The sequence below is a fragment of the Cherax quadricarinatus genome, chromosome 27 (genome assembly GCF_038502225.1).
Source record: "Cherax quadricarinatus isolate ZL_2023a chromosome 27, ASM3850222v1, whole genome shotgun sequence".
NCBI lineage: Eukaryota > Metazoa > Arthropoda > Malacostraca > Decapoda > Parastacidae > Cherax > Cherax quadricarinatus.
The window spans coordinates 4,280,952-4,301,035 of NC_091318.1; positions in this window are offsets into that span (position 1 = coordinate 4,280,952).

The window sequence follows — 20,084 nt, forward strand, 5'->3', positions numbered from 1 at the left end:
TTGAACACCTTCAAAACACTCTCATAAATCATTTGAATACTCACAAAAATACCTTTGAACATTTCCAAACAACACCGAAACACTTCCAAGACAACATTTTGAATACTCCCAAATAAGATTTGACAGCTCTAATTTATCTACACTTACACATTTCATTAAATTACAACTCATCCCCCCAAACTCCTCCCTCAGTCTCCAGACTTCACAACATTATCACAAAAACTAACTCAAACACTTTAATTTGAACATCACCAAAAAACACCATCAATTGCCTTTGAATACTCCAAAAACATCATTCGAACACCCCCAAAATCACCTCTGAATACTCTCAGAACACCTTCATAAGTACTCTTGCACATCATTTGAACACCTTCAGAAACACCTTTGAACATTTCCAAACAACACTGAATCACTTCCAAAACACCATTTGAGTACTCCCAAATACACCACTGAATACACTCAAAACACCACCAAATTCACCCACAACCCACAACGCCCACAACCCACAACCCACATTTTTTTTCTCGTTTTATCTAATTTCATCAGAAAAAGGTACAACAACCCACAACTTATAACCACTTTTTCGATATCTCTAGTTCGACAACAACACCCACAATCCACAACACCCACATCCCACAACACCCACATCCCACAACACCCACAATCCACAACACCCACATCCCACAACACCCACATCCCACAACACCCACATCCCACAATCCACAATTTCTTTACAACACAAGTCTAGACATTTTTCTCGTTTTAACTATTTCATCAGAAAAAGTCACCACACCACTTATAAACACTTTTCAGCAACTCTAGTTCGACGACATTACCCACAACCCTCATCATTTACCAAATTTATTCACATTTTTTCCCCCTTCTTTTTACTGAATCTTAAATGTAATACACATTCCTCTTTACATTACTAAAATTCTAATAAAATCCTCTCCATACCCAGGTCCTTGTATCCACATAAATTGGTATTATACTCGTATCAACTAATCTCACTACCCAACTATTGCGACATGTTTCAACACCCTCCATTCTTTTCCAATATATCATAACTTTTCAATTCTATAATTTCTTTTTAAAATATTCACACATTTACCTTTATTTTCAGTAAAATCCCCCCATATTTCATTAAATTTCTAATACAACCCTCCCCATACCCCTCTCCATCTCACCCGCATTTCTTTACATCCACTCACCCATCTCCCAACACACCTCTTCTGAACACACACAAAAATCACATTTCACATCCACAAATGCATCTCATCACCCATCTTAAATCCACTAAAATCACTGTACCCAAGATATTCACAAAATTCTATAACCACCTAACACACACACACACACACACACACACACACACACACACACACACACACACCTAACCTAACCTAAGCTAACCTAACCTATCCTAACCTATCCTAACCTAACCTAACCTATCCTAACCTAACTTATCCTAACCTAACCTAACCTAACTTATCCTAACCTAACCTAACCTAACTTATCCTAACCTAACCTAACCTATCCTAACCTAACTTATCCTAACCTAACCTAACCTAACTTACCCTAACCTAACCTAACCTATCCTAACCTAACTTATCCTAACCTAACCTAACCTAACCTAACTTATCCTAACCTAACCTAACCTAACTTATCCTAACCTAACCTAACCTAACTTATCCTAACCTAACCTAACCTAACTTATCCTAACCTAACTTATCCTAACCTAACCTAACCTAACCTACTAACCTAACCTAACCTAACCTATCCTATCCTAACCTAACCTAACCTAACTTATCCTAACCTAACCTATCTTAACCTAACCTAACCTAACCTAACCTATCCTAACCTAACCTAACCTATCCGAACCTAACTTAACCTAACCTATCCTAACCCATCCTAACCTAGCCTATCCTAACCTAACCTAACCTATCCTAACCTAACCTAACCTATCCTAACCTAACCTAACATAAACTAACTTATCCTAACCTAACCTAACCTAACCTAACCTAACCTAACCTAACCTAACTCAAATCCACTAAAATCACTGTAACCAAGATATTCACAAAACTCTATGACCACCTAACACACACACACACACACACACACACATGGAACACTTCCAAAATATATTAGAGTACTCCAGAATTACTTTGAACGACTCCATTTTTGGATATTTCCAAATTAGTTTGAAAACTTTATCTTAAAATCGAACATTATTTTCTTGTTGGTAAACACACTCAATGGTAAAAATATTTACTCGATTTCCGAACAGAAACACATTCCTCGCTCTGAGAGACTCCCCAAAAGTATTGTGTCATGATTTTTGTACACCCTTTCCCCTCCGACGACACCATGTAATGCGGTTCACACCCAAGGTAGAAAATCACATAGTCATCTCCTTATCGAACATCTGCGTCAACTCAGGTCAGACAGACGCCATGAAATGCGGTTCACATCCAAGGTAGAAAATCACATAATCATCTCTTTCCAGACCAACTGTGTCCTCTTGTGCTAAAATTTGGTGAGGTCACAGGGGCTGACAGACACCATGAAATTAACTTAAATGAGATATAACATTTGTATTCTACCTCATTCCTTTTTTTTCATGGTAAGGTTTGATTGATTTAAAATTCATCATGTCTTAATAACTTTTATTAAACATTTCTCTTTTTAATGAATGAATGAAACATATTAATCTTGGTGTAACAACACGCTCTAAACATCATAAATCCTCCTCTCTAAGTCTTGTTCTTCCAAGTCCCGTCACATCGGTACCTGTAAATTTTAATATATTTTTTTATTTCATTAGCATATAATGGGGAGAAATTTGCACCATCACCTGTAAAAGATATAAACCAACTAAAAGTTACATATTTTTTCACTATCCCAAACATATGCTTCTCGTTAACTTAAATATCTTCCCATTCTTGACTTAAAAGCATAATCGTACTGTGTCCCCTTATTAACTTTAATGAATTAAAAGCGTCTTATTAACTTAAATGATGTAAGTATTATGGTAGACATGATTCTTGGTGTTCAGGTAGAGAGAGAAGGTCGAAATGGTAAGTGACACATTTCATGAAGAGATAAATATGAGTTATATATATTAATTCAAATATATCTCTCTCTCTTCAAGTTATAATTACTTCCTCATAATAATTTAAATGAATTAAACCACTGATACAAGGTAAATAATTTTGCTTACCTCATGAGGGATACCAAGCACTTCCTTCAATTCTAGAAGACAATAACTTCGAATCATCTTCTAATTCTTGACCTTGGTTAATGTTTTTCATTTCTTCTTTGACAACCATTGTTGATCGAATACCTTCTTCCTTAAATTTCATTATCATGTCTTCGAGTATAGGTTTATAATGTGTATTCCAGATATAATCATTTGAAGTTTCATACCTCCCAATACCTTTCAGAAAGATAACCTCTCGTATATTTTTATTGTCTTTCACACTTTTTATGACTCTCTCAATGGATTCCTTGAAATATCTTATTCTGTCTGCGATAGTATCTTTCATTAAACCATACACCAAATGGGAATCTCTTGATTTTTTCAATTAAATTTTGAGAAATGGTATTTTCCTCCAACGGTCCAGCAATACCAAATTGGCTTATTATGGCTGCTAAATAAGGAAGATTCAATTTTCTTTGATCCGGTGAAGGTTCAAACTCGATAACAGTTCCAGGAGTATCACGATCTTCAACTCTGCATCTTCTCAGATTAAATAATGGTTCTCTACTCCGATACACATCAGCATAAGGATATTTCTTACCCAAATAATAACTTGCACCATATCCTTTTATAGCAACACAATTCGCATGAAAAATAATGCAAACGTTGTCACGACAATATTTTTCATTGTACAATTTTCCTTCTTCAATTTTAAAATATTTTTCCATCCTAGTGTCTGTCTCCATTTTCTTGAGATGGTTAGTCGCACCCTGGTGGAAGAGGTACTGATGTATGAACAACAAAGAACAGAGATGTTTATACTCATCACCGTTCCTGCCAGACGTATGATCTCTATTCAGTTGCCTAATAAGGTTTTAGAGTGCTGGTGAATAAAACAAAAAAAGTATTATAGAGATATTTTATTTGTCATATTTTACAATAATGATAACAGTATTTCTACGACGTTTTTTTAATTCCTTTGCAAAATCATGAATGATTTTAAGATATGCAAACCAATCACCTCCGACTGAAGCACATCCAATTCTTTCTGGAAACACAACTTTTTCCATTATAATCCCACTGGGATCTGTTAATAACCACTTAACAAGATCATTCATGCACTCTTTGAATATAATCTCACGCCCTTTCTTTGTATCTAAATATTTGCATGTATTATAGTAGGCCTTATCAACTTTACAGTTCATATAATACTTATGTGGAGGTCCCATCGCGTACTGTGCGAACATATTGACAATCATAGGATTATTTTTTCCATTATTTACAAATTTTATGCTCCCAAATTTATCACGAGTGGCTTCAGTAGCTAGATTTGCTTTATGACATCCAGGTGTTCTAAATAAATATGGATTGCTAAGTGGTAAAACCTGACTTAAAGCATCAGCAAGACCTCCCTTTTTCAATTTAACAGCACAACAATTTGCTTGTTGTACTAAAAGAATTTTATCGCTGCCACTAAAATCTTTTGTAATATTACCTTTCATTAACGAAAGATATTTTTCTTCATCTTTTGTTGCTTCTTTACCTGCAATTTTTATAAAATATAGTATTATATCCCAAAAATTAAGTTTGTTACTCAACAAATGAAAAAAAAATATTTCTCATTAGAATTTCTAAAAATTACATTGGAGGTGAATTTACTCAATAATATCTCATTAAAAACTCATGTTCAAAATCTTCCATTGCTATAAGCATTTCTTTATCGGTGAGATATTGATCACAACCCTCCAAAACGAAGGAAGGTGACTGATCAAGGTCTTCTATCGAATTAATCATTTCTTTATCAGTTCAGTGATGTGTAGACACTTGCTTCTGTAACAAATTTTTCACATGTAACTTCCACGTCTCCATCTAAATACTCTTGTAACTCAATACGGATGTATCTTCTTATACTCTTTTCACCACGAGGGTTGTCGAGTTAGTAGTTTTTATAACTATATGTGTAGAGAAATTTGTTCCATGAAAAACACTACGTGGCATCACCATGACGAAAGGTGAATGAACCACCACGAGTTTAGTGTCATACAGGATGGGGATCATAACTTACTTCAATGGTATTATGACATGTTATTACTATACCGATGGTGCATACTTGGAAATGCATGAAGACAATTAAAGGTAAGATAATTTGTTCAATGAGTATCGTGACATCATGCTTTTAGTTCATTTAAAATAATAAGGGGAAGATGCTCTAACCTGTTTTAACGTGTTGCTGGTTAGTGACGTCACAAGCAAGTGTTGCCAAAAAAAATGTCTGAATATTTCTTTTTACTGAAAAATAAGGAAAGTTAACAATGACTAAACATTATTATTTGAAATATACAGTGGATAATATATATGCTTTGAAGAAATCCCCTGTAATGTGTATTTGTATTATTAAAAAAAATGATATTCGATGATGATAACGATTGAAATTTTTGGTATAAATATTTGGAGTGAAATGGTAAGGAATCACTTGAGCAGAAGAAGAAATATGGAGGTGGTTGCGACAAAACATACTAGTGTGATGTTTATAGAAATGTTTACAATTAAGAGAGTCGAACCCATTCAAAAAAGAGTTGATACGGAACATGTTCTCTCAAAAGAAGTGTTTGTAGCTGAGGTACGAGAAATGACTCAACGATGGAGTGAAGAAATATTGGAAAATTTATTGTTATGAGAATGTGAATGGAGTAGTCATTTATCTCAAACTTTTATTATACCAAAGCCCAAAAAATTAATTATGAAAATGGATTTTGAAATGGCTGATCCTAGTTTAGGTAAGTTTAATGAAATTTTTCATTTAATACTATTTAGCAACTCTTTATGTGTATGGGAGAGTTGTGTGTAAGTCACCCCCAGACATTGTCCGGGAACCACATGGAAAGCATCTAATATGGGGAAACATGGCGATTTCATTGTTATTTGTGAAACGGTGAAAGATCTTCCTTGGTTGGAATTTTGCAACACTGTCAATCAACTCTTAAGGAAAGATGGTGAAACATTGAGTGAAAAGAATTTTCAGCGAGTTAAAAATTGGTTAGAAAATGAACTTGATTCGCATAAATTCATTGATGAAATGGTAACGGAGTGGAGTGATGATTTGGTATATTATATTTTGAAAAACAATATATCTGAAAACTTTGTCAGTCAAATATTTAATAGACAGTATAATCTGTGAATTTTGTATAGATGGTACAACACAAAGAAGTGGAAATTAATTTGGAGAGAACTTTTCACAGATATTAAACATTATATTAAAAACATTGAGCCTAATGTGTGAGTAACTTATAAGGTAAGCAAAATTATTTACCTTGTATCAGTGGTTTAATTCATTTAAATTATTATGAGGAAGTAATTATAACTTGAAGAGAGAGAGAGAGATATATTTGAATTAATATATATAACTCATATTTATCTCTTCATGAAATGTGTCACTTACCATTTCCACCTTCTCTCTCTACCTGAACACCAAGAATCATGTCTACCATAATACTTACATCATTGAAGTTAATAAGACGCTTTTAATTCATTAAAGTTAATAAGGGGACACAGTACGATTATGCTTTTAAGTCAAGAATGGGAAGATATTTAAGTTAACGAGAAGCATATGTTTGGGATAGTGAAAAAATATGTAACTTTTAGTTGGTTTATATCTTTTACAGGTGATGGTGCAAATTTCTCCCTATTATATGCTAATGAAATAAAAATATATATTAAAATTTACAGGTACCGATGTGACGGGACTTGGAAGAACAAGACTTAGAGAGGAGGATTTAAGATGTTTAGAGCGTGTTGTTACACCAAGATTAATATGTTTCATTCATTCATTAAAAAGAGAAATGTTTAATAAAAGTTATTAAGACATGATGAATTTTAAATCAATCAAACCTTACCATAAAAAAAAAGGATTGAGGTAGAATACAAATGTTATATCTCATTTAAGTTAATTTCATGGTGTCTGTCAGCCCCTGTGACCTCGCCAAATTTTAGCACAAGAGGACACAGTTTGTCTGGAAAGAGATGATTATGTGATTTTCTACCTTGGATGTGAACCGCATTTCATGGCATCTGTCTGACCTGAGTTGACGCAGGTGTACGGTAAGGAGATGACTACGTGATTTTCTACCTTGGGTGTGAACCGCATTACATGGTGTCGTCGGAGGGGGAAGGGGTGTACAAAAAAAAATCATGATGCAAAACTTTTGGGGTAGGGCATATAAGCTCAAGGAGTCTCCCAGAGCGAGGAATGTGTTTCTGTTCGGAAATCGAGTAAATATTTCTACCATTGAGTGTGTTTACCAACGAGAAAATAATGTTCGATTTTAAGATAAAGTTTTCAAAATTAATTTGGAAATATCCAAAAATGGAGACGTTCAAAGTAATTCTGTAGTACTCTAATGTATTTTGGAAGTGTTCCATGTGTGTGTGATAGAAAGCCTTGATCACAACCCTCCAAAACGAAGGAAGGTGACTGAACAATATCTCACCGATAAAGAAATGCTTATAGCAATGGAAGATTTTGAACGTGAGTTTTTAATGAGATATTATTGAGTAAATTCACCTCCAATGTAATTTTTAGAAATTCTAATGAGAAATATTTTTTTTTCATTTGTTGAGTAACAAACTTAATTTTTGGGATATAATACTATATTTTATAAAAATTGCAGGTAAAGAAGCAACGAAAGATGAAGAAAAATATCTTTCGTTAATGAAAAGTAATATTACAAAAGATTTTAGTGGCAGCGATAAAATTCTTTTAGTACAACAAGCAAATTGTTGTGCTGTTAAATTGAAAAAGGGAGGTCTTGCTGATGCTTTAAGTCAGGTTTTACCACTTAGCAATCCATATTTATTTAGATCACCTGGATGTCATAAAGCAAATCTAGCTACTGAAGCCACTCGTGATAAATTTGGGAGCATAAAATTTGTAAACAATGGTAAAAATAATCCTATGATTGTCAATATGTTCGCACAGTACGCGATGGGACCTCCACATAAGTATTATATGAACTGTAAAGTTGATAAGGCCTACTATAATACATGCAAATATTTAGATACAAAGAAAGGACATGAGATTATATTCAAAGAGTGCATGAATGATCTTGTTAAGTGGTTATTAACAGATCCCAGTGGGATTATAATGGAAAAAGTTGTGTTTCCAGAAGGAATTGGATGTGCTTCAGCCGGAGGTGATTGGCTTGCATATCTTAAAATCATTCATGATTTTGCAAAGGAATTAAAAAAACGTCGTAGAAATACTGTTATCATTATTGTAAAATATGACAAATAAAGTATCTCTATAATACCTTTTTTGTTTTATTCACCAGCACTCTAAAACCTTATTAGGCAACTGAATAGAGATCATACGTCTGGCAGGAACGGTGATGAGTATAAACATCTCTGTTCTTTGTTGTTCATACATCAGTACCTCTTCCACCAGGGTGCGACTAACCATCTCAAGAAAATGGAGACAGACACTAGGATGGAAAAATATTTTAAAATTGAAGAAGGAAAATTGTACGATGAAAAATATTGTCGTGACAACGTTTGCATTATTTTTCATGCGAATTGTGTTGCTATAAAAGGATATGGTGCAAGTTATTATTTGGGTAAGAAATATCCTTATGCTGATGTGTATCGGAGTAGAGAACCTTTATTTAATCTGAGAAGATGCAGAGTTGAAGATCGTGATACTCCTGGAACTGTTATCGAGTTTGAACCTTCACCGGATCAAAGAAAATTGAATCTTCCTTATTTAGCAGCCATAATAAGCCAATTTGGTATTGCTGGACCGTTGGAGGAAAATACCATTTCTCAAAATTTAATTGAAAAATCAAGAGATTCCCATTTGGTGTATGGTTTAAAGAAAGATACTATCGCAGACAGAATAAGATATTTCAAGGAATCCATTGAGAGAGTCATAAAAAGTGTGAAAGACAATAAAAATATACGAGAGGTTATCTATCTGAAAGGTATTGGGAGGTATGAAACTTCAAATGATTATATCTGAAATACACATTATAAACCTATACTCGAAGACATGATGATGAAATTTAAGGAAGAAGGTATTCGATCAACAATGGTTGTCAGAGAAGAAATAAAAAACATTAACCAAGGTCAAGAATTAGAAGATGATTAGAAGTGCTTGGTATCCCTCATGAGGTAAGCAAAATTATTTACCTTGTATCAGTGGTTTAATTCATTTAAATTATTATGAGGAAGTAATTATAACTTGAAGAGAGAGAGAGAGATATATTTGAATTAATATATATAACTCATATTTATCTCTTCATGAAATGTGTCACTTACCATTTCCACCTTCTCTCTCTACCTGAACACCAAGAATCATGTCTACCATAATACTTACATCATTTAAGTTAATAAGACGCTTTTAATTCATTAAAGTTAATAAGGGGACACAGTACGATTATGCTTTTAAGTCAAGAATGGGAAGATATTTAAGTTAACGAGAAGCATATGTTTGGGATAGTGAAAAAATATGTAACTTATAGTTGGTTTATATCTTTTACAGGGGATGGTGCAAATTTCTCCCCATTATATGCTAATGAAATAAAAAAATATATTAAAATTTACAGGTACCGATGTGACGGGACTTGGAAGAACAAGACTTAGAGAGGAGGATTTATGATGTTTAGAGCGTGTTGTTACACCAAGATTAATATGTTTCATTCTTTCATTAAAAAGAGAAATGTTTAATAAAAGTTATTAAGACATGATGAATTTTAAATCAATCAAACCTTACCATGAAAAAAAAGGATTGAGGTAGAATACAAATGTTATATCTCATTTAAGTTAATTTCATGGTGTCTGTCAGCCCCTGTGACCTCGCCAAATTTTAGCACAAGAGGACACAGTTGGTCTGGAAAGAGATGATTATGTGATTTTCTACCTTGGATGTGAACCACATTTCATGGCGTCTGTCTGACCTTAGTTGACGCAGGTGTACGGTAAGGAGATGACTATGTGATTTTCTACCTTGGGTGTGAACCGCATTATATGGTGTCGTCGGAGGGGGAAGGGGTGTACAAAAAAAATCATGACGCAATACTTTTGGGGTAGGGCATATAAGCTCAAGGAGTCTCTCAGAGCGAGGAATGTGTTTCTGTTCGGAAATCGAGTAAATATTTCTACCATTGAGTGTGTTTACCAACAAGAAAATAATGTTCGATTTTAAGATAAAGTTTTCAAAATTAATTTGGAAATATCCAAAAATGGAGACGTTCAAAGTAATTCTGGAGTACTCTAATGTATTTTGGAAGTGTTCCATGTGTGTGTGTGTGTGTGTGTGTGTGTGTGTGTGTGTTAGGTGGTCATACAGTTTTGTGAATATCTTGGTTACAGTGATTTTAGTGGATTTGAGTTAGGTTAGGTTAGGTTAGGTTAGGTTAGGTTATGTTAGGTTAGGTTAGGATAAGTTAGGTTAGGTTAGGTAAGGTTGGGTTAGGTTAGGTTAGGTTAAGTTAGGTTAGGTTAGGTTAGGATAAGTTAGGTTAGGTTAGGTTAGGTTAGGTTAAGTTAGGATAAGTTAGGTTAGGTTAGGTTAGGTTCGGTTAGGTTAGGCTAGGTTAGGTTAGGTTAGGATAGGTTAGGCTAGGTTAGGATAGGTTAGGCTAGGTTAGGAAAGGTTAGGATAGGCTAGGTTAAGTTAGGTTAAGTTATTTTTTTTTTTTATATTTTATTTAAAACCAATACAGTTTAACATAAAAATAAAGAAACAGTATGGAACCTAATCAAATTAACTGACAAACGGATTGTACCTACATGCTCGCAAGATGTTACAACAACAACTTACATCAAGAACATAACTAAAAACAAAATAACATGTCACAGGTTCATGAATTTACATACAAAACCTTGCATATATATAAATTGTACATATAAATGACATCTGACAAAGGTTCAATACACTTGAACATAAAATATACAAAGAAGTTATATCAGTTAAATCCCATCCTTCACATTAATCTAAAAACCAAAACCTAACATCATAATCATACTAGAAAATCTACATACTTATCCCTAACAATACAGCCGAACATATCCCAACATACAAATAAACAGACAAAGAATACAGCTTAGAACACAATAACTGAAGCTCTATACTGTTACAATAAACCCATATACAAATTTCAGACACAAATGGACTACGTCACTAAACTGTCTAGATATGTCTGTATACCATACAGACTAAAACTTAACATCAAGAACTTGCATGAACACCAAACCGGTATCAGGGTACAGACCATAATTATAAACTTTAAAAAGAATCAATCATGCATATATAAATTATTACATAACGTCTGACCCATGACAAAGGCTCAATACAATAGAAAGGAATATTTATATATATACACATACACACCCACACCCACATCCACACACACACCCACACATACACACAAAAATTTGCAACAAAATCACATTAATCAGATGCACTGTATGCACAATGCCAAACAGTATATAAGTATATCTCATCGTGCAAAAACCCAGCACGTAACATAAATACAAACTAAAACACACTTCATGTCGCAAAGAACTTATTTCTCAAGAATCATGTTATTACAAGACAGATACACATCATAATTATACATAAAAAATCTACTATATTATACCTACATTCTGAAAAGTGTTATATCTACCATAACGAGACCTTGATCTCTACATCCACACTTGGATGCCATAAAGTCCCAATGAAAACCAGGAAACCATTCCAAACCCACATTCACAACACTCTCACGACCCCCCCCCCCCAGGGAGGCGAGCCCGCTGTTGCCCCCTGACTCCCTCCAACCTATGAAAACCCCTTCACTCACTCATTTCCAATCACAGATTTATGAGAATCCCTAACGTTAGCATTCTATACCCCTCTGAGAAAGCCTGATCCCACCTCCTCCCATACAAATCTCTGTTACGACACCTCGTACGGTAGAACGTTACCGCAAGAACCTTCCTTCTCTCCTCACTATCCCCTCTCCCCCTCATCACCCACGACATATATATATAATCTACCATGATATAATCTAAAGCTCTTATGACACCCTCATCTAACCCACCCATATCTAGACTTAGAGCACGCAAAACCGACACCCCACGGCCCCCCACCCTCTGTACCAACCTACTTAACCAGCACCTGACCTCCTCTAGCCCTTCACAAAAGTAAACTACATGGAACGCAGTCTCATCCCCTCCACAGATACCACACCCCCCACCCTCTACAACCTGTCTGTTTCGTAATATCTCACCAGACGGAAGGATCCCATGCAGAAAACGAAACATCACCTCACGCGCCCGAGGTTTTAACTTCAATTTACTAAATCTAAACCAAATACTCTTCCACGCATACATGGGGAACAAACCCTCAACTGGGACAACGCACCTACCTACAAGTAACCTACACAAAACCCTTATACGAACCTTTCTCAGTTCCCTAACCAACATCACAGCCCTCAAAACTATTTCACATTCCCTCAACTCCATTCCTCGATACCACATACCCAGCCTGTCGTGTATCCTTCCCAAACGCCCCGCGTTCACACCCTCACGCAACACTTCCCATTTAATAAACACACATTTAGCCCTCCGTCTCAAATCCAACAACCCCAACCCACCCTGACTTACAGGTAACATTACAACCTCCCTCCTTAACCAATCACAACGTGAACCCCATAAAAATTTGTACACCCGTCTTAGTATCCCCGCAATCGCTGTCCCTGTAATTGGGAACACAGCTGCAACATACCAAACCTTACTATACAATAGAATGTTCACGACTATCACTCGCTGTATCAGAGTTAGGTGCTGGGGTCTCAGAACACCTATCCGCCCCACGATCCTTTCCAATAACCTATCTGAATTTTCCTCCCGCGCCGCAACCATGTCATCCCTATAAATAATACCACAAATCTTTAAAGACACCGCCCATTCTTTAACAACATTACATCTCCCCCCCACACCCCCCACCCAAGAACCCAACCCCATGCACCTTGACTTCGCACTATTTACCTGCATACCCGTGGCACTTCCAAATAATTGCACCACCTCGTCCAACACTCCCATTGACATCCCTGCACGAATGAGAACAGTGGTGTCGTCAACATATCCAATTAACCCCGGCCAGGCCCTCCCACCCCCCACACTTCCCTCACATGGCGTACATAATCTACGGTCAACCATTCTATAAAAGGGGTCCTGGAAACACGCAAACAATATTTGGGACATGGGGCATCCCTGTCTAAGGCCTCTTCCCATTGCAATTTCCCTCCCCATACACCCATTAATCTGTATCCTCATTTTCGCCCCCTTGTACAACGTATTTACCCACTCGACTATTTCCTCCCCAAAACCCTGTCTCCTAAGTATAACCTGCAAAGCTCCCCTTTCCACTCTATCATATGCTCCCTGCCAGTCTAGAGCCAACAAAGCCGCCCCTCCACCCCCACCCTTAGCTTCCACAAAACTTCTCAGTATCCCATGTCCTTCAATCATCGACCTTCCCGGCAACCCGAACTGAGATTTTGACACCACCCTCTCCACTACACATTTGAACCTATTACCTAAAATTTTTGCAAACACCTTATAGTCTGCACACATCAGTGATATGGCTCGGTACTCCCGAAGGGTGGGCTGCCCCTTGACCTTCGGGACCAACACTACAACTGCAGTTTCCTGCTTCTCCCCCAACTTACCCTTCTCCTTCATACTATTAAATAACCTAACTATAAATTCCTTTATCAACGCCCAATGTTGTAAATAAAATTCTACCGGGAGACCATCAATACCGGGAGCTTTCCCCTTCCTCATTCCCCTTAACGCATTCTCTATTTCCTCTGCCGTAATCGTCCCACCTAAAGCCTTTCGATCACTATTTCCTAAATTACACGTCACATACGTACACACCTTGTCCAATGCCCCGTCACCCACCCCCCCACTGTTCCAGTACTTCTCGTACCAAGCCTCTGCATACGCACACATCCCCTTCGTGGTTCGTATCTCCTGCCCTACTCTATAATTCCCAACCATCTCCGTTACCTCTAAACATGGTATAGCCGTCAGCGCCTGCCTTTGCTTTTGTTGCCGCAAAACACACGCTGACGGCTTGTCGCCCCAAAGCACTTCCTCCACCCCTGCCTGCATCCTTACAGCTTGAAACCTTTCATTTTGCAACACCCTCAACCTCCCCTTTATTTCAGCTATTTCATCCATAGGAAAATTATTCCCACCCACCCCCCTCCCATAGCAACCTCTTAACCTATCCTCTAAATAGTTAGCCAGTCCATATTTTAAATTATTAATACGTTTTCCTTCTCTCACATAAAACTTTCTAATCCTTTCCTTTGCGACACTATCCCACCATGTCACAATGTCATCCACTCCCTGTTCTTCCACACTAAGCTCCCTCCATAGGACTGAAAACCCCTCCAACCCCTCCTCATCACCTAACACACTTATATTTAATTTCCAATAACTTCTATATATTTCCGCGAGCGTCCCCCACCCAACCTCCACCACCACTGCCCTATGATCTGACATTGTAGCCTCAACAGTACTGAAAGATTTCACGTCCACACCCTGAGAAAGGTACACTCTATCTAGTCTCGCAGCATAACCACTCCTAACAAACGTATATTCAGTCTCCCACACCGCTCCCCCAAAGGCATCACGTAACCTAACATCCCTTAATAAATCCCTAAGAGCCACAGACATATATCCAGCCCCTCTTGGGTCCACATCAGCCACCCTGATTACACTATTCCAGTCCCCACCAACTATCGCCACCTCTGGCAGTGCACTTAAGAAAAACACAAGATCCTCACACACAAAATCATTCTTTACCTGTATGTTATTTTCTGCCGGCGCATACACACTCACAAAAGACACACGCTTACCCATCCACCACCCATCCACACGCAACACCCTCCCTCCCCCTCCTCCCTCGCTTCTCTGCAAAACAAACGGGCTCGTCTCCCTTATTAAAATTCCCACACCACCTTTTAGACGGGGAGATGGCAGGGTAACTACTCGAAATCCTGCCACCTCCAACACCCTACCCTCTTTGAAATTGTGCTCCTGCAGGAACACAACATCCACTCTAGATTTATTCAGAAAATTACGAAACCAATCTCTCTTCATACCGCTACATAACCCATTAACATTTACAGACATACACCTAAGGCCTATTAAAGTTTCCACCCCTGCTTCCTCTCATCACTCTTTACAACTCCAGAGCTTGAATTTACGTTTGACACCTTCAGAGTGCTCTCTTTCCCTCCCCCCTTCTTCCGGTGCCTCCTATCATGGCTACCACCACCTACACCACTACCTGCACACTTCACCTCAGTCTGTTTCCCAGGCCTTTGTGCAGGCGTAAGGACGTCATCAGAATCTGATGTAGCCGCCCTCTTTCTCGTGACAGTCATGTTACACATATCTTGGTCAGATGTTACCTCTCGATGAACCTCCACCTCCACCTGAGAATGGTTTAATGAGTCAATGGACGACTCCAAACCACCATCACGTCCCAAATTATCATGTCTCAGACTTTCTGGAAGCGACGATTCTCCAATGACACCACGCTCAGATGTAACGTCCCTCTCTGGTGGTGACAACGTCTTCAACACCTCCACCAATTCCTCCTCAATCTCAAGAATCTTCTCTTGTACTTGCTGCTCCTCCTTATCCACAGGAGACGACACCTGATCAGGCAGTTGGGGGCGGGACTCCAACTCACCACCAGTCCTGTGTGCCCGATCCACTATCTCGCTCCACAAAACACCACGCCCTCCATCCGATGTTTGTTCCTCACCTGCCACCTTTGAAGCAGGGGCTGCGACGTCCACCACAGGTCCAGGCACATGTCTTCGCTTGTCACAGGTCGCCGCTATGTGATCATACTCACCACATAGGCGGCATGTACGTCGTTGTCCTGGGTACATTACCATTACCTGCGTCCTGAAATCTTGTAGGTACACATAGGATGGTATTTGGTGCCTCAAAGTCATTTTGAGGTTGAAAGAACCCTCTGGAAAACCAGCATAGGCTCCTGCCGCCCACGTACCATGTTGAGCATAATGCACCGTCCCATACTTCTCAAAAACTTTCCTTATATCTGCCTCGTCCGCCTCAAAGGGAACGTTGCGTAACTTGATCCACGTATAATACCGTGAAACATCTATCATTCTTACAGTGACAGCTGGTGTGACGTTAAGACTCACGTCCTGAAACCTGGTGATTAACGATTCATAAACCGTTGCTGATAGCAGTTTGACGAAAATTCGTTGTCCTCCGTTCAATGCTACACCATACAAGTCACTATCTTGTACTCCATAAGTCTCCCGTATGATCTTTGGCAATAAGACTTGCGCAGAACTGGTCGTTATCGTTCCTTTAAGTAGCTCGATGCCTACAGTATTTATCCTTCGTCTCAGACTAACCGCCATCTTGACGATCACAGTGCACCTAAGTTGTTAGCCGAGGTGTGACAGCACCACTTCACACCACTGCAGCCAGGTAACTGACAAGGGCGCTCGCCTACACACAGCAGAGGGGTGCAGAGCACTACCGCACACTACCGTGGTCAGGCAGCGAATAGTAATGCAGTCGAACTAGAGTTGCTGAAAAGTGTTTATAAGTGGTGTGGTGACTTTTTCTGATGAAATAGTTAAAACGAGAAAAATGTCTAGACTTGTGTTGTATTTTGTGAAGAAATTGTGGATTGTGGGAAGTGGGTGTTGTGGGATGTGGGTGTTGTGGATTGTGGGCGTTGTTGTCGAACTAGAGATATGGAGAAGTGGTTATAAGTTGTGGGTTGTTGTGCATTTTTCTGATGAAATTAGTTAAAACGAGAAAAAATTGTGGGTTGTTGGTGATGTGGGTTGTGGGTGATGTGGGTGTTGTTGGTTGTGGGTGATTTTGGTGGTGTTTTGAGTGTATTCAGTGGTGTATTTGGGAGTACTCAAATGGTGTTTTGGAAGTGATTCAGTGTTGTTTGGAAAATGTTCAAAGGTGTTTTTGAAGGTGTTCAAATGATGTGCAAGAGTACTTATGAAGGTGTTCTGGGAGTAATCAGAGGTGATTTTGGGGGTGTTCGATTGATGTTTTTGGAGTATTCAAAGGCAATTGATGGTGTTTTTTTTTTTTTGGTGATGTTCAAAGTAAAGTGTTTGAGTTAGTTTTTGTGATACTGTTGTAAAAATCTGGAGACTGAGGGTGGAGTATGTGAAGATGAGTTGTAATTTAATGAAATGTGTAAGTGCAGATAAATTAGAGCTGTCAAATCTTATTTGGAAGTATTCAAAATGATATTTTGGAAGTGTTTCAGTGTTGTTTGGAAATGTTCAAAGGTATTTTTTGTGAGTATTCAAATGATTTATGAGAGTGTTTTTGAAGGTGTTCAAAGTGAGGTGTGTGTGCGTATTAACTTCGTAATATGTAAAATTGTGACTAGTGAATTTATCGAAAAGTGGTTATAAGTGTTGTGGTGACTTTTTCTGATGAAATAGTTAAAACGAGAAAAATTGTTGGTTATGAGTGAAAATTGTGAGGTGTTGGTGGGAGTGTGAGGGTTTGGGAGGGTGGAGAGAAGGAAGGTTACTTCGTCGGGAGTGACCTGAGATGAAATAGTTAAAACGAGAAAAATGTCTAGACTTGTGTTGTAAAGAAATTGTGGATTGTTGTGGGTATTAAAGAAAAAAATGTGAAATTATTTGGATTATCCTGGGTTAAGAGTGAAAATGTTTTCCCTATGTTGTATATGAAATGTGTAATACTGAGATGGGGGAGTCGACAAGATTCAGCCTGTGTGCGGGGTCATCACGTGACGTCACTGACATAGGGGGAAGTCGACAAGATTGAGCCTGTATGTGTGAGGTCATCATGTGACGTCACTGACATAGGGGGAAGTCGACAAGATTCAGCTTGTATGTGTGTGTGTGTGACGTCACTGACCGCCGAGTAAACACCCTTTTTAGTTCATTTAACTTAATGAGAGGAATACTGACGTCACACTTGTTTAGATCTGTAGTAAGAGAGAGCACCATGCCCCCCCATAGGAGGAGTTCATTTGAATGCTTACCCCCAGAGGGGGGGAAATCCAAAAACTTGATCCGAGGAGATGGAGACTTTGATTTCGAGAAAAACTTGATCCAAGGAATTGGAGTCTTTGTATTATCGAGAAAAAAAAATTGGGATGCAAGTGGGAGTTCATTTTGAATGCTTATACCCAGAGGGGAAATCCAAAAAAACTCGATCCAAGGAGATGGAGGAGAAAAACTTGATCCAAGGAATTGGAGCCTTTGTATTATCGAGAAAACTTGATCCGAGGAATTGGAGTCTTTGTATTATCGAGAAAAAATTTGGGGTGAGGGTGAAAGTGGGAGGGGGAACCTCAAAACTTTGATTCGAGGAGAGCACAAGAAAATTAAAAAAAAATTCGAAAAAAATCGGAAAAAATTTCAGGGCGCGAGGGGCGGGCGCGAAGGGCGCGACGGGCGGGCGCGTCGAGGGTGGTGGGTCGGCGCGACGGTCGGGGGGCACGGGGGGCGCGGGTGGAGGTCGTGGGCGGGGTCGTGGGCGGGGGTCGTGGGCAGGGGTCGTGGGTGGGGGGTCGTGGGCGGGGTCGTGGGCAGGGCTCGTGGGCGGGGGTCGTGGGCGGGCACGGGTGTGGGTCCTGTGTGAGGTGGTCTCGAGGGCGAGGTGGTCTCGAGGGCGAGGTGGTCTTGAGGGGGAGGGGGTCTCGAGGGCGAGGTCAAGGTCATTAGCACATAGGTGTGAAAAGGAGACCGCTCAGAGGAGGGACCGCTCTGTAGAAATCTACACTACTTATATATATATATATATATATATATATATATATATATATATATATATATATATATATATATATATATATTGCACCAAAGTAGCTTAGCAACCTAGCCTAGCCTTGGTAATTTTGATTTAACATTACCTAGCTTAATACTTCTAAATTATCTTGGGTCAGCCTGATTTCAATTGCCATTACTTTGAGTAAATGAAGTGTGATGATTTTGATATATTCATTCACACTGGTTTCCGTAATAATGAATTTAGTCTCGATAATGTATGTATTGATGTATGAATATGCATATGTATGTATGAGTGTATATAGGTATGTATATAAGTATGTATGTAAATATGTATACATGTATATGCTCAAGTGGCATTCTCCTATGGGAAAAATAAGAGAAGATGTGAACCACTACAGGCGAAGGCGACGACTCACAGAGATCCTGAGAAGGGCCGGGCTATCTGGAATGCGGAAGGAAGCACTGGCTAGAAAACTAGAAAATAATGAACTTAAGTTAATGAAATCATAAGGGACCTAGGAAACACAGACAGAACTTGAAGAAGTAAATGAAATTGAAAAAAAAAAAACTAAAATATTTCTTTTCATATGCTAAATCTAGGAAAAAAAACATATTCAGCATTGGGCCCTGTTTAAACGAGATGGACTTACCTTGATAACAGTAAAGAAACGAGATACTGAAGCCCCCTTACATTTAGTGAGCCGTTAATGAGACTAAGAATCAACAATCCGAATTATTTTTTTCATGACCAAGACCCAAATTTAGTTAATATTTCCAGAAAATCTAATATAACATTAACACCACTAGACTCTGAAAAAAAAACACTGCATGCCCATGTACTCAACCCCAGGTCCAAACTCATGGAACTCAGTGTTCATCAAGTACTGCAAGAAACCTCTTTCATGTGCCTTATGCTGTGGAGAGGGAGCCTAGACACGGGGTCGTCACTAAAAACAATAGATATAGCACACTCTCCACTCTAGAAAGGTGGCAGTAGAGCAAATACAAAGAATTATAGACAGATAGTACTAACGTACCATTTC